The following is a 9,984-nucleotide window of genomic DNA, read 5'->3' on the forward strand; positions in this document are numbered from 1 at the left end:
GTAAGTACCAAATACCCTTGATAAGACAAAAAGAATATTTCTGAAAGTACAATGTAAAATGAATAAATCTTAAAATAAATCCCACATGACTGGGTAGAGCATCTAAAAGCTTATACTTTCGACAAGTAGGGTAAAAACCTCTTCATTCAGCAACTATATCAATTCCATGACAAAATCGTTTCTGGATTGTTCTATTAATAAGGGTGTTGAGTCGTTCTTATATACTCTTAATACACGTTAAAAAGTGTTACAAAAATTTATTCTAAATAAAAACATTGGCCATGTGAACATAGCAAACATCAAAGAAGTAACAGAAATAACCAGATGATTAACAAGCAAAAGCAGATAAAGGAAAATATGAGCTCTCTAAAAGGTCAAAGAAAATTTTCTAGCAGCTAGAATTCTGCGCATTTGCACTCTGAGGCTTTCTGAAAACTCCTTTGGGGCAAAAGCAGTCGTTTTGAAAGTGGTTTCAACTCTTCAGATGTGCTACTGTCTAAATCAAGAAAACACTTCCTTTGTCTGCTTATTAGTAGGTGCTTGAGTATGCAGAAACGATGAGGTTCCAAGTGGAAGGTACTTCCCCAATACCTCATAACCTGTAGTTCTAAATGCTGGTCTGTTTGCACACTGAAAAGGCAGCTTTTAAAATAAGCATGGGCATTTTGTGTAAAAAGATATCCTGTGTGGTTTTTCTTTAGAATAAGGGGGGAATGATTGTAAAATATACTTCATTATAAGCTGGGATCTTGGGTATAGATTAGGTTTTCTGGTTTTGTCATTCTCTTGGAGGATTTAAGCTTAAATTGAGGTAAAATCAAAGCAAAATAAGTAAAATGGGGAAGGGGATGGAATTTGTGCTAGACTTTTTTCTGCTGTTACTGCTAAATTTCACTCATTCATACAGGCACTATAATACTCGTAATTTGCTGCTAACTTTTCCAGAAGCATTCACATTTTAGAAGAGCCTGTGTATGTATGTGTGCTCATTTGCTTAGTCTTGTCTGACTCTTTGCAACCCCATGGACTTTAACCTGTCAGGCTCTGCTGCCCATGGAATTTTGCAGGCAAGAATACTGGAGCTGGTTGCCATTTCCTACTCCAGGAGATCCTCGAAATCCAGGGATCGAACCCACATTTCTTGTGTCTCCTGCATTGGCAGGCAGACTCTTTACCATTGTGTTACTTTGCTCCAAATTGATCTAGAGATTTAATTCTATTCTCATGAAAATTTCCAAAAGTTTTTGTCAAAACTACTAAGTTGATTCTGAAAGTTATATGGAAATGCAAATGACCTAGAAATGCCAAAGCAGTTTTTAATAAGAAAAAAGTCGAAAGAACTATGTTACCCGATTTCCTGATTTCAAGATTTACTATAAAACTAGGTAATCAAGACAATGTGGTAGTAGTAAAAATTAGACATAGTTAAGTAATGGGATAAGAAGTCTAGAAACAGAGCCATGGATATAAGGTCATCTGATTTTAAACAAAGTTGCCAAAACTAGCCTTGTCTAAATGGGAACAACTAAATGTCTGTATGAAAAACAACAACTTTGACCTTACCTCATAGACAAAAAGAAAATGGATTCTAGATCTAACTATGAAGGCTAAGCTACAAAACTTATAGAAGAAAATATAGGAGAAAATCTTGGTAAGCTTAGATTAGGTGAAGATTTTTATGCACACACACAAACCATGAATCATAAAAGAAAACAAAAAGTAAAGCCACAGATTGCTAGAATTCATTATATAATAAAGGACTTGTGTTCAGAATATATGAAGGGCTTTTACAACTCAGTAATTTTTTAAAAATGAATGGGCAAAAGATTTATGGTCAAAAGATATGGTTCTCAAAAGAAAAAAAAAGATTCAGAGTCATTTCACACAAAATAATATGAACTGCCATTATTACTTGCCAATTTCAGGGAAATTAAAATGGAAGAAGTCTTGTTCAGGCTTCAAAAGCAGGAGAGCAGGCCTCTGACCTTGCCTGGAAACTGGCTGGCTCTATGTCTGCCCACAAGCACAGCTAGTCAGGTGGTACTTTAGATAAGAAAGGGAGTCAGTCTTGGAATTCTTGAGCCCCTAGAGGCCTGGCCAACTGCTTGGGTTTAAGGAAATTCTATGACTCACAAAATAAACAATATTGTAAAAAAGGTTAAAGTAAACTAGAGCTGCATTTTTGTGTGCAAACTGATCTGTTTGTGGCCTGGGATTATAAACTGGAATCTCTGAACTGCAATTTGAAATCCCACCTGTAGAATGGATGCAACTTTCCCAACTGGGACTCCAGACTGCTGTTACTCAGGACTTCACAGCATGCTGCTTAAGTCGGGATATTGGCTTCTCAGGTGGTTCAGTGGTAAAGAATCCAACTGCCAATGCAGGAGACGCAAGAGAGGCAGGTTCAGTTCCCCAGATGGGAAGATCCCCTGGAGGAGGAAATGGCAACCCAGTCTGATACTCTTGCCTGGAAAATCCCACGGACAGAGGAGCCTGGAGGGTTACAGTCCATGGGGTCACAAAGAGTCGGATGTGACCAAGTGACTGACTCACACACATTGTTTGGTCCAATTTGGTGATGTATGTGCTGTTACTCTTCTCTATTGTTTCTATTTCTCTTTTCTTTTAATGATTGTATAGTGAAATTAAGTTAAATAATCTTCTACTAAATATTAAAATTACATATTTGTGTGTAATGAGTGGTTTCTTTTGTTAACAAATCCTTCAAAACTGAAACAAAAGTAAAAGTTTTGGCGAAGCATAAGTTGGTGCTGTGAGCAGGATTTGTGAAACAAAATGCCACTCTTTAAAATAAAAAGAAAGAGGTTAAGACTAATCAAGTTTTATTCCCAGATGGGGAGATTTGCCTTACTGCTCATTAGCTACTGAATGGGGCATACTCACTAATGGTGTGAGAATTAGGACCCCAAATTAAATCAGGCCAAACCTTTTCAAGTTACTGAATGTTTGTGGCTCATGCCAGTTGAGAAAGGACAAGAATATACCACACTGGATTAGAGAGGAGGCTGGACCCTCGTCTCTGCCCGCTGTAAGATATAGGAAAACAAATTAAAATTGTTGAGGAGAAATTAAAATTGGAGAAAGTGTTATGCAATTTGCAAGGACTATTGTCCATGTTACAGTGTTAGAATTACATTTTAGCTGATCAAGTCTCCACTTTTCAGTCGGTAGCCCAAAAAGCAGTGGTAAAGATTGCACAAGCTAAATATGGAAAGTGTTGTGGCAAGGTTAACAAAAAGGAAGTTCATCTGGCAACAGCTAAAGTGGAGACAGATTGGGATGCTTGAGATGGGAGATTAATCCCTTCAAATTTCATGGACCTGCCCAGACTGTAAAGTTTTGGGAAGACAATGGGAACACAGATTTTACCTAAGGCTAAACAAATGGGACTTCCCAGGTGGCACAGTGGTAAAGAATCTACCTGCTAATGCAGGAAGCATAAGAGATGCAGGTTCGCTTTCTGGGTCAGGAAGACACCCTGGAGGAGGAAATGGCAACCCACTCCAATATTCTTGCTGGGAAAATCCCATGGACAGGGGAGCCTGAAGGGCTACAGTCCATGAGGTCACAAAGAGTTGAACACAACTGAGCACATCTTGAACTCAACACCTTGCTCCTGGGTTCTGAACTTCAGAGGACACAGGACTAGGGCCAACTCCCCATCCAGGATACCCTTCTTTTCTTGGGCTCTCCTGGTGGTTCAGTGGTAAACAGTCCATCTGCCAATGCAGGAAACTCAAGTTAGATCCCAGGGTCAGGAAGATCCCCTGGAGAAGGAAATGGCAACCCACTCTGGTATTCTTGCCTGGGAAATCCCATGGACAGACCAAGCCTGAGGGGCTACAGTCCACATGGTCACATGAGTCAGACACAGCTTAGTGACTAAAACAACAAAACAAAAGATAATGGAATTTAAAACTCCCCAGATGAAAAAGGAGGCTCAAAAACGTATAGGGCTATTTGTTTTCTGGCAACAGCATATTCCATATTCGGGCCAGATATTGAGTCCATTTTACAAACTAACTTGATGTGAACAAATTTTAAGGAAAGAAAATGTAAATGAGATAAGAGCTTTCAGATAAACTCTAGTAAGACTAATTATGCTTTAGAAATGTCTACTAAACACTGGCTTCCTTTTACAGAGAAACAAAAGGTTTAGAACTATTAATGAATATATTTGGTATTATTCTGAGATGTTCTCTATAAGAAAGTAAATATTTTTAGAAATTATCACTGACATTTATGTCCACCAATCTACAGAATGCTAATATAAAGGACAGTTCATGATCATTTAAAGAAATTAGGATGTGTGTTTTTAGTAAAGAAAGTATGAGGGATGGAACTGCATTTTGCAAATGGAAAAGGAAGTAGGTCTGATTTACAGGGGTCTCTTTCTGAATGGGAAAATAAAGTTATGGATACCACAAGTGATAAGAAAGGTTTGTGGAAAGTGGACTCCAATAAAAGAGTTTTATGCATGGTATCAGTTTCCTTGGGAAGTCAAACTGCTGTTGATAACAGATTTTAAGTTTCTTTATCTCTTAAGTAATGTTGTCTGTATTTGCCTTTGAAATCTTTTATTGTTACCTTGGCTATGCTGTGCTGTGCTTAGTCGCTCAGTCATGTCTGACTCTTTGGGACTCCATGGACTATAGCCAGCCAGGCTCCTCTGTCCATAGGGATTCTCCAGGCAAGAACACTGGAGTGGGTCACCATGCCCTCCTTGTTTCTTTGGCTAAGTGATGCTAATTGGAGCTTATGGCAAAAACAGCAAGGCAAGAGTGCCTTTGTGTTTCTGGAATAGGACATTTCCTGAGGCCAGCAGAAATCACACTACCTTTGAAAAACAGTTATTGGCTTGTTATTGGACTTTGATAGAGAAGGAACAATTGACTGTAGATCATACTGTAATATTAAGACTTTGTGTCAATCATGCAATGCATACAAAGTTTGCCCCAAACCCACAGGATTGGGCAAGCCCAGGAGTTCAGCATAATAAAATGGAAATGGTATATTCAGGACCAAGCCAAATCTGGGCCACATGGGGTCACTGCCTTATGTGAAAAGACTTCTGAAATTCCAATTAAAGGCTTCAAGCAAGAGGCTATAATTAGGCCTGAGATAACTGAGTCACCCGTAATATGGGGAAAGCCTTTTGACTCTTTAACTGCACAAGAAAAACAGCATGTATGGTTTACTGATGGATCCACTTTGGACTTCCCTAGTGGCTCAGTTGGTAAAGAATCTGCCTGCAAAGCAGGAGACCTGGGTTCAGTCCCTCAGTCGGGAAGATTTCCTGGAGAAGGAAATGACAACCCACTCCAGTACTCTTGCCTGGAGAATTCTATGGACAGAGGAGCTGGGCAGGCTACAATCCATGGGGTCACAAAGAGTTGGACATGTCTGTGCAACTAAACTTCACTCTCTTTCACTTTGTCAGCTAAATCTCCAGCATCCACTCATTTTTGGAAAGTGGTGGCATACAAACCAGTAACTACAAAATTGCTGACATCTACTAGGGAAGGTAAATGTAGCCAGTTTGCTTGCAGGCTACAGTCCATGGGGTCGCAAAGAGTCGGACACAACTGAGCGATTTCACTTTATCAGGTGCTAAAACAAGAGAACTCAACTGAACGCCATATATGCATAGATTCCTGGTTGGTAGCCAATGGATTGGCTACTCGGCTTCTAAAGAATAATTGGCAGATTCACTCCAAAGAGCTATGGGGAAAGGAATTATGGTCTGATATTTGGGAAATTGTTCCAATTACCAATGTTTTGGTGTTTCATGTAGATGCTCACAGTGTTTCAAATTCTACGGAATGGATGATATAACTCTATTACACATGAACAAACCTGAATCCAAGCAGTAGAAGTTGATTCAGACTCAGGTGACTAAAAGGGCTTGACTTTATGGAGATACCAAAAATGTGGCCATCTGGGAGAAAAACTAACATACAGGTGGGCTCAGGATTGAGGTATTTCCTTAACTATGGATCTCATTAAATCTGTTAGTTTACAATATCAAATTTGTCAACATATTAAGCACAGAAGCTCGCCACAATTAGTCAAAGGACAACTGGCACATGGCAAACTGCCTGGGCAAATATGGCAAATTGATTATATTGGTCCATTAATTCTCGATAAAGGATGCCAATATGTGTGTACTGCTGTGAATACCTATTCTGGATATTTAGTGACCATGCCCTTCAGAAAAGTCAATCAGACTAATGCTATTAAAACATTGGAGTTAACGAATTTATATTATGGTGTTTTACTTCAAATTCAGAGTGACAATGGGTCATATTTTAAAAGTAAATTAATACAAGAGTTTGCCCAGTAACATAATATACAATGGACTTTTCATATTTTTTATATTCTCAAGCTGCTGGCTTGACTGAAAGAAAGAACAGTTTGCTTAAATAGCAATTAATTAAACTTGGAGAGGGCTCTTATAAAAATTGGAGGACTAACTTGAATACTGCTCTCAATATTTTAAACAATAAAACTATAGAAGAATTAGGAACTCCTTTGATGAGAATGACTATTCCAAATTTACAGATTCCATCCTATACAATACCATCCTATACAACAGTATTGGGAAATTAGCCCAGGAGCACTAGCTCTTTTCCAAGCTACTCCTGAGGCTGCCAGACTGACTTATACTGTTTATATAACAAACTTATTAAGGGCCTCCCTAGTGGCTCAGACTGTAAAGAATCTGCCTGCAATGCAGGAGACCCAGGTTTGATCCCTGGGTTGGGAAGATCCACTGGAAAAGGGAATGGCTACCCACTCCAGTAGTCTTGCCTGGGAAGTCTCATGGACAGAGAGAAGCCTGGTGAGCTACAGTTTAGGGCTCCCAAAGAGTGGGATACAACTAAGCAACGAATGCTTTCTAAAGACTTACTAAAAGATTGATATGTGCTATTTTAAGTATTGGCATTATGATGCCTCCCAGACACTTTGGATTAATTAAAGAATGTTCCAGTTTAGTGTTCAAAAGGATCTGTGTCCATGGGGGAGTGATAGACCCAGACTACCTAGGAGAAATCTGAGTAATTTTACAAAATGAAGGAAAGAATGATCTATTTATTAATAAACATGATCAAATTGCCCAATTGCTGATTCTTTGGTGTGTTATTGGCAAAGTACAAAAAGGAGAACCTCCTACCTTATTAACAGTTAGAGTTGATGGAGGGTTTACATCCACAAATGAAATACATGCAACTGGAGCTGAAATCTGGGTGAAGTAGCCTAATGGTTCTCCCATACCTGCTGATGTGAAGGATAATACTGTATTAGTGAGGTTCCTTGGACAGGAAACATGGAAATATGTGCTACTAGCCCACTGTTATTTTCATGAATAGATTATTCTTGGAAGTCTGACTGTAATGTGGATTGTCATTCATGACTCAACCTTCAAGGATATACTACAATAAAAAGAAAAATATGAAGAAAGCTATTGGGGAAACTTCAGCTGGAAAAACATGAGCTGGACCTGAACTTAGTTTAACTTCATCTGCCCAGCAAACAAGGCCCATCCTTTCTTAACTTTGATTTTCTATGCAAAAAAAATTTATCTGTCTGATAGATTATAGAGCACTGGTAAAGATATAGCTCAAGCCTAGAACACAAGTATTATGTGCAAATTTCATGTGCTACTTTAATAGTTGCACCCACTTACTGAAACACTGTGCCAAGGCGACAGAGGGACTGCTTTGTAGACCAATTTCTCACATTTGAGGAACCCTGCTTATTGGAGCTGAGAAGGCAATGGTAATCCACTCCAGCATTCTTGCCTGGAAAATCTCATGGACGGAGGAGCCTGGTAGGTTGTAGTCCATGGGTCACTAAGAGTTGGACATGACTGAGCTACTTCACTTTCACTTTTATGCATTGGAGAAGGAATGGCAACACACTCCAGTGTTCTTGCCTGGAGAATCCCAGGGATGGGGGAGCCCAGTGGGCTGTCATCTATGGGGTCGCACAGAGTCAGACATGACTGAAGTGACTTAGCAGCAGCAACAGCAGCTTATTGGAGAACTCCACCAAATATTATGAATGTACTATCCTTCCTAAATTCTTTGATATTTTTTAAAAATAGTCCCTGAAGTAGTTTGTATTGTATGATGTAAACACAACTTCTATGTATCAGTTCAGTTCAATTCATCGCTCAGTCCTGTCCGACTCTTTGCGACCCCATGAACCACAGCACGCCAGGTTTCCCTGTCCATCACCAACTCCCAGAGCTTACTCAGCCTCTCTGTCCATCACCAACTCCCAGAGTCCACCCAAACCCATGTCCATTGAGTTGGTGATGCCATCCAACCATCTCATCCTCTGTCGTCCCCTTCTCCTCCTGCACCCAATTCTTCCCAGCATTAGGGTCTTTTCCAATGAGTCAGCTCTTCGCATCAGGTGGCCAAAGTATTGGAGTTTCAGCTTCAACATCAGTCTTCCAATGAACACCCAGGACTGATCTCCCTTAGGATGGACTGGTTGGATCTCCTTGCAGCCCAAGGGACTCTCAAGAGTCTTCTCCAACACCACAGTTTAAAAGCATCAATTGTTTGGCACTCAGCTTTCTTTATAGTCCAAATCTCACATCCATACATGACTGCTGGGAAAACCATACCTTGAATAGATGGACCTTTGTTGACACAGTAATGTCTCTGCTTTTTAAAATGCTGTCTAGGTTGGTCATAACTTTCCTTCCAAGGAGCAAGCGTCTTTTAATTTCATGGCTGCAATCACCATCTGCAGTGATTTTGGAGCCCAGAAAAATAAAGTCTCTCACTGTTTCCACTGTTTCCCCATCTATTTGCCATGAAGTGACGTGATCAGATGCCATGAACTTAGTTTTCCGAATGTTGAGCTTTAAGCCAACTTTTTCACTCTCCTTTTTCACTTTCATCAAGAGGTTCTTTCGTTCTTCTTCACTTTCTGCCATAAGGGTGGTATCATCTGCATATCTGAGGTTATTGATATTTTTCCTGGCAATCTTGATTCCAGCTTGTGCTTCATCCACCCCAGCATTTCTCATGATGTACTCTGCATATAAGATAAATAAGCAGGGTGACAATATACAGCCTTGATGTGCTCCTTTTCCTATTTGGAACCAGTCTGTTGTTCCATGTCCAGTTCTAACTGTTGCTTCCTGACCTGCATACAGGTTTCTTAAGAGGAAGGTCAGGTGGTCTGGTATTCCCATCTCTTTCAGAATTTTCCACAGTTTATTGTGATCCACACAGTCAAAGGCTTTGGCATAGTCAATAAAGCAGAAATAGATGTTTTTCTGGAATACTCTTGCTTTTTCAATGATCCAACAGATGTTGGCAATTTGATCTCTGGTTCCTCTGCCTTTTCTAAAACCAGCTTGAACATCTAGAAGTTAGGAACTCCTTTTTGTTTTTCTTGGATGCCTAACACATGTTGTTCATTTATACCTAAGATATTACAAGGAACCAGAGTTATAAAATTTCATAGATAAACATAATCATACCTTGAAAGAACATTTCTGTTGTTACTAATATTGCTGCTGAAAGTTAATGGATGTAGGAGTTAATGTAGAAAAGCATATTTCTCATTCATGGTGGGACTTTTTCTTTACTAAGTCCCCTACTGCTCACAAATTGTTTTCTGCATTGTTTTAACCCTTTATTTGTTTCTTTGATCACTTTATTTCTATTGATATCTAGAATTGTTATGTGACTTATAGAATTAAGAAGACAGCTTATATTATTTTGCCTTATCCCTATGCTCTTCAGCTTAAACAATCCTGAAGCGACTGTTAGGGAAATTAAAATGGAGGAATTCTTATTCAGGTTTCAGAAGCAAGAAAGCAGGTGTCTGACCTTGTATGGACTGCCTGGATTCAGTGCCTGCCCGCAGGCACAGCTAGTCAGGTGCCACTTTAGATAAGAAAGGGGTGGTCCTGGAATTCTTGAGCCCCTGGAG

At 39.5% G+C, this 9,984-nt stretch overlaps 1 long non-coding RNA gene across 1 annotated transcript; it reads right to left on the minus strand.

Annotated features, from left to right (window-relative positions):
- Positions 1-243: 243 nt before the first annotated feature.
- Positions 244-8,383, minus strand: LOC145542962 (uncharacterized). Its single transcript, XR_014080315.1, has 3 exons — positions 7,712-8,383; positions 7,199-7,299; positions 244-3,743 (listed from the first exon to the last, which is right to left on the minus strand). It is a non-coding gene; the product is annotated as an uncharacterized LOC145542962 (long non-coding RNA).
- Between the last annotated feature and the right edge of the window lie 1,601 nt (positions 8,384-9,984).

This window comes from Giraffa tippelskirchi, chromosome 3 (genome assembly GCF_054371585.1).
Source record: "Giraffa tippelskirchi isolate mGirTip1 chromosome 3, T2T-mGirTip1v1.2.pri, whole genome shotgun sequence".
NCBI classification, from domain to species: Eukaryota; Metazoa; Chordata; class Mammalia; order Artiodactyla; family Giraffidae; genus Giraffa; species Giraffa tippelskirchi.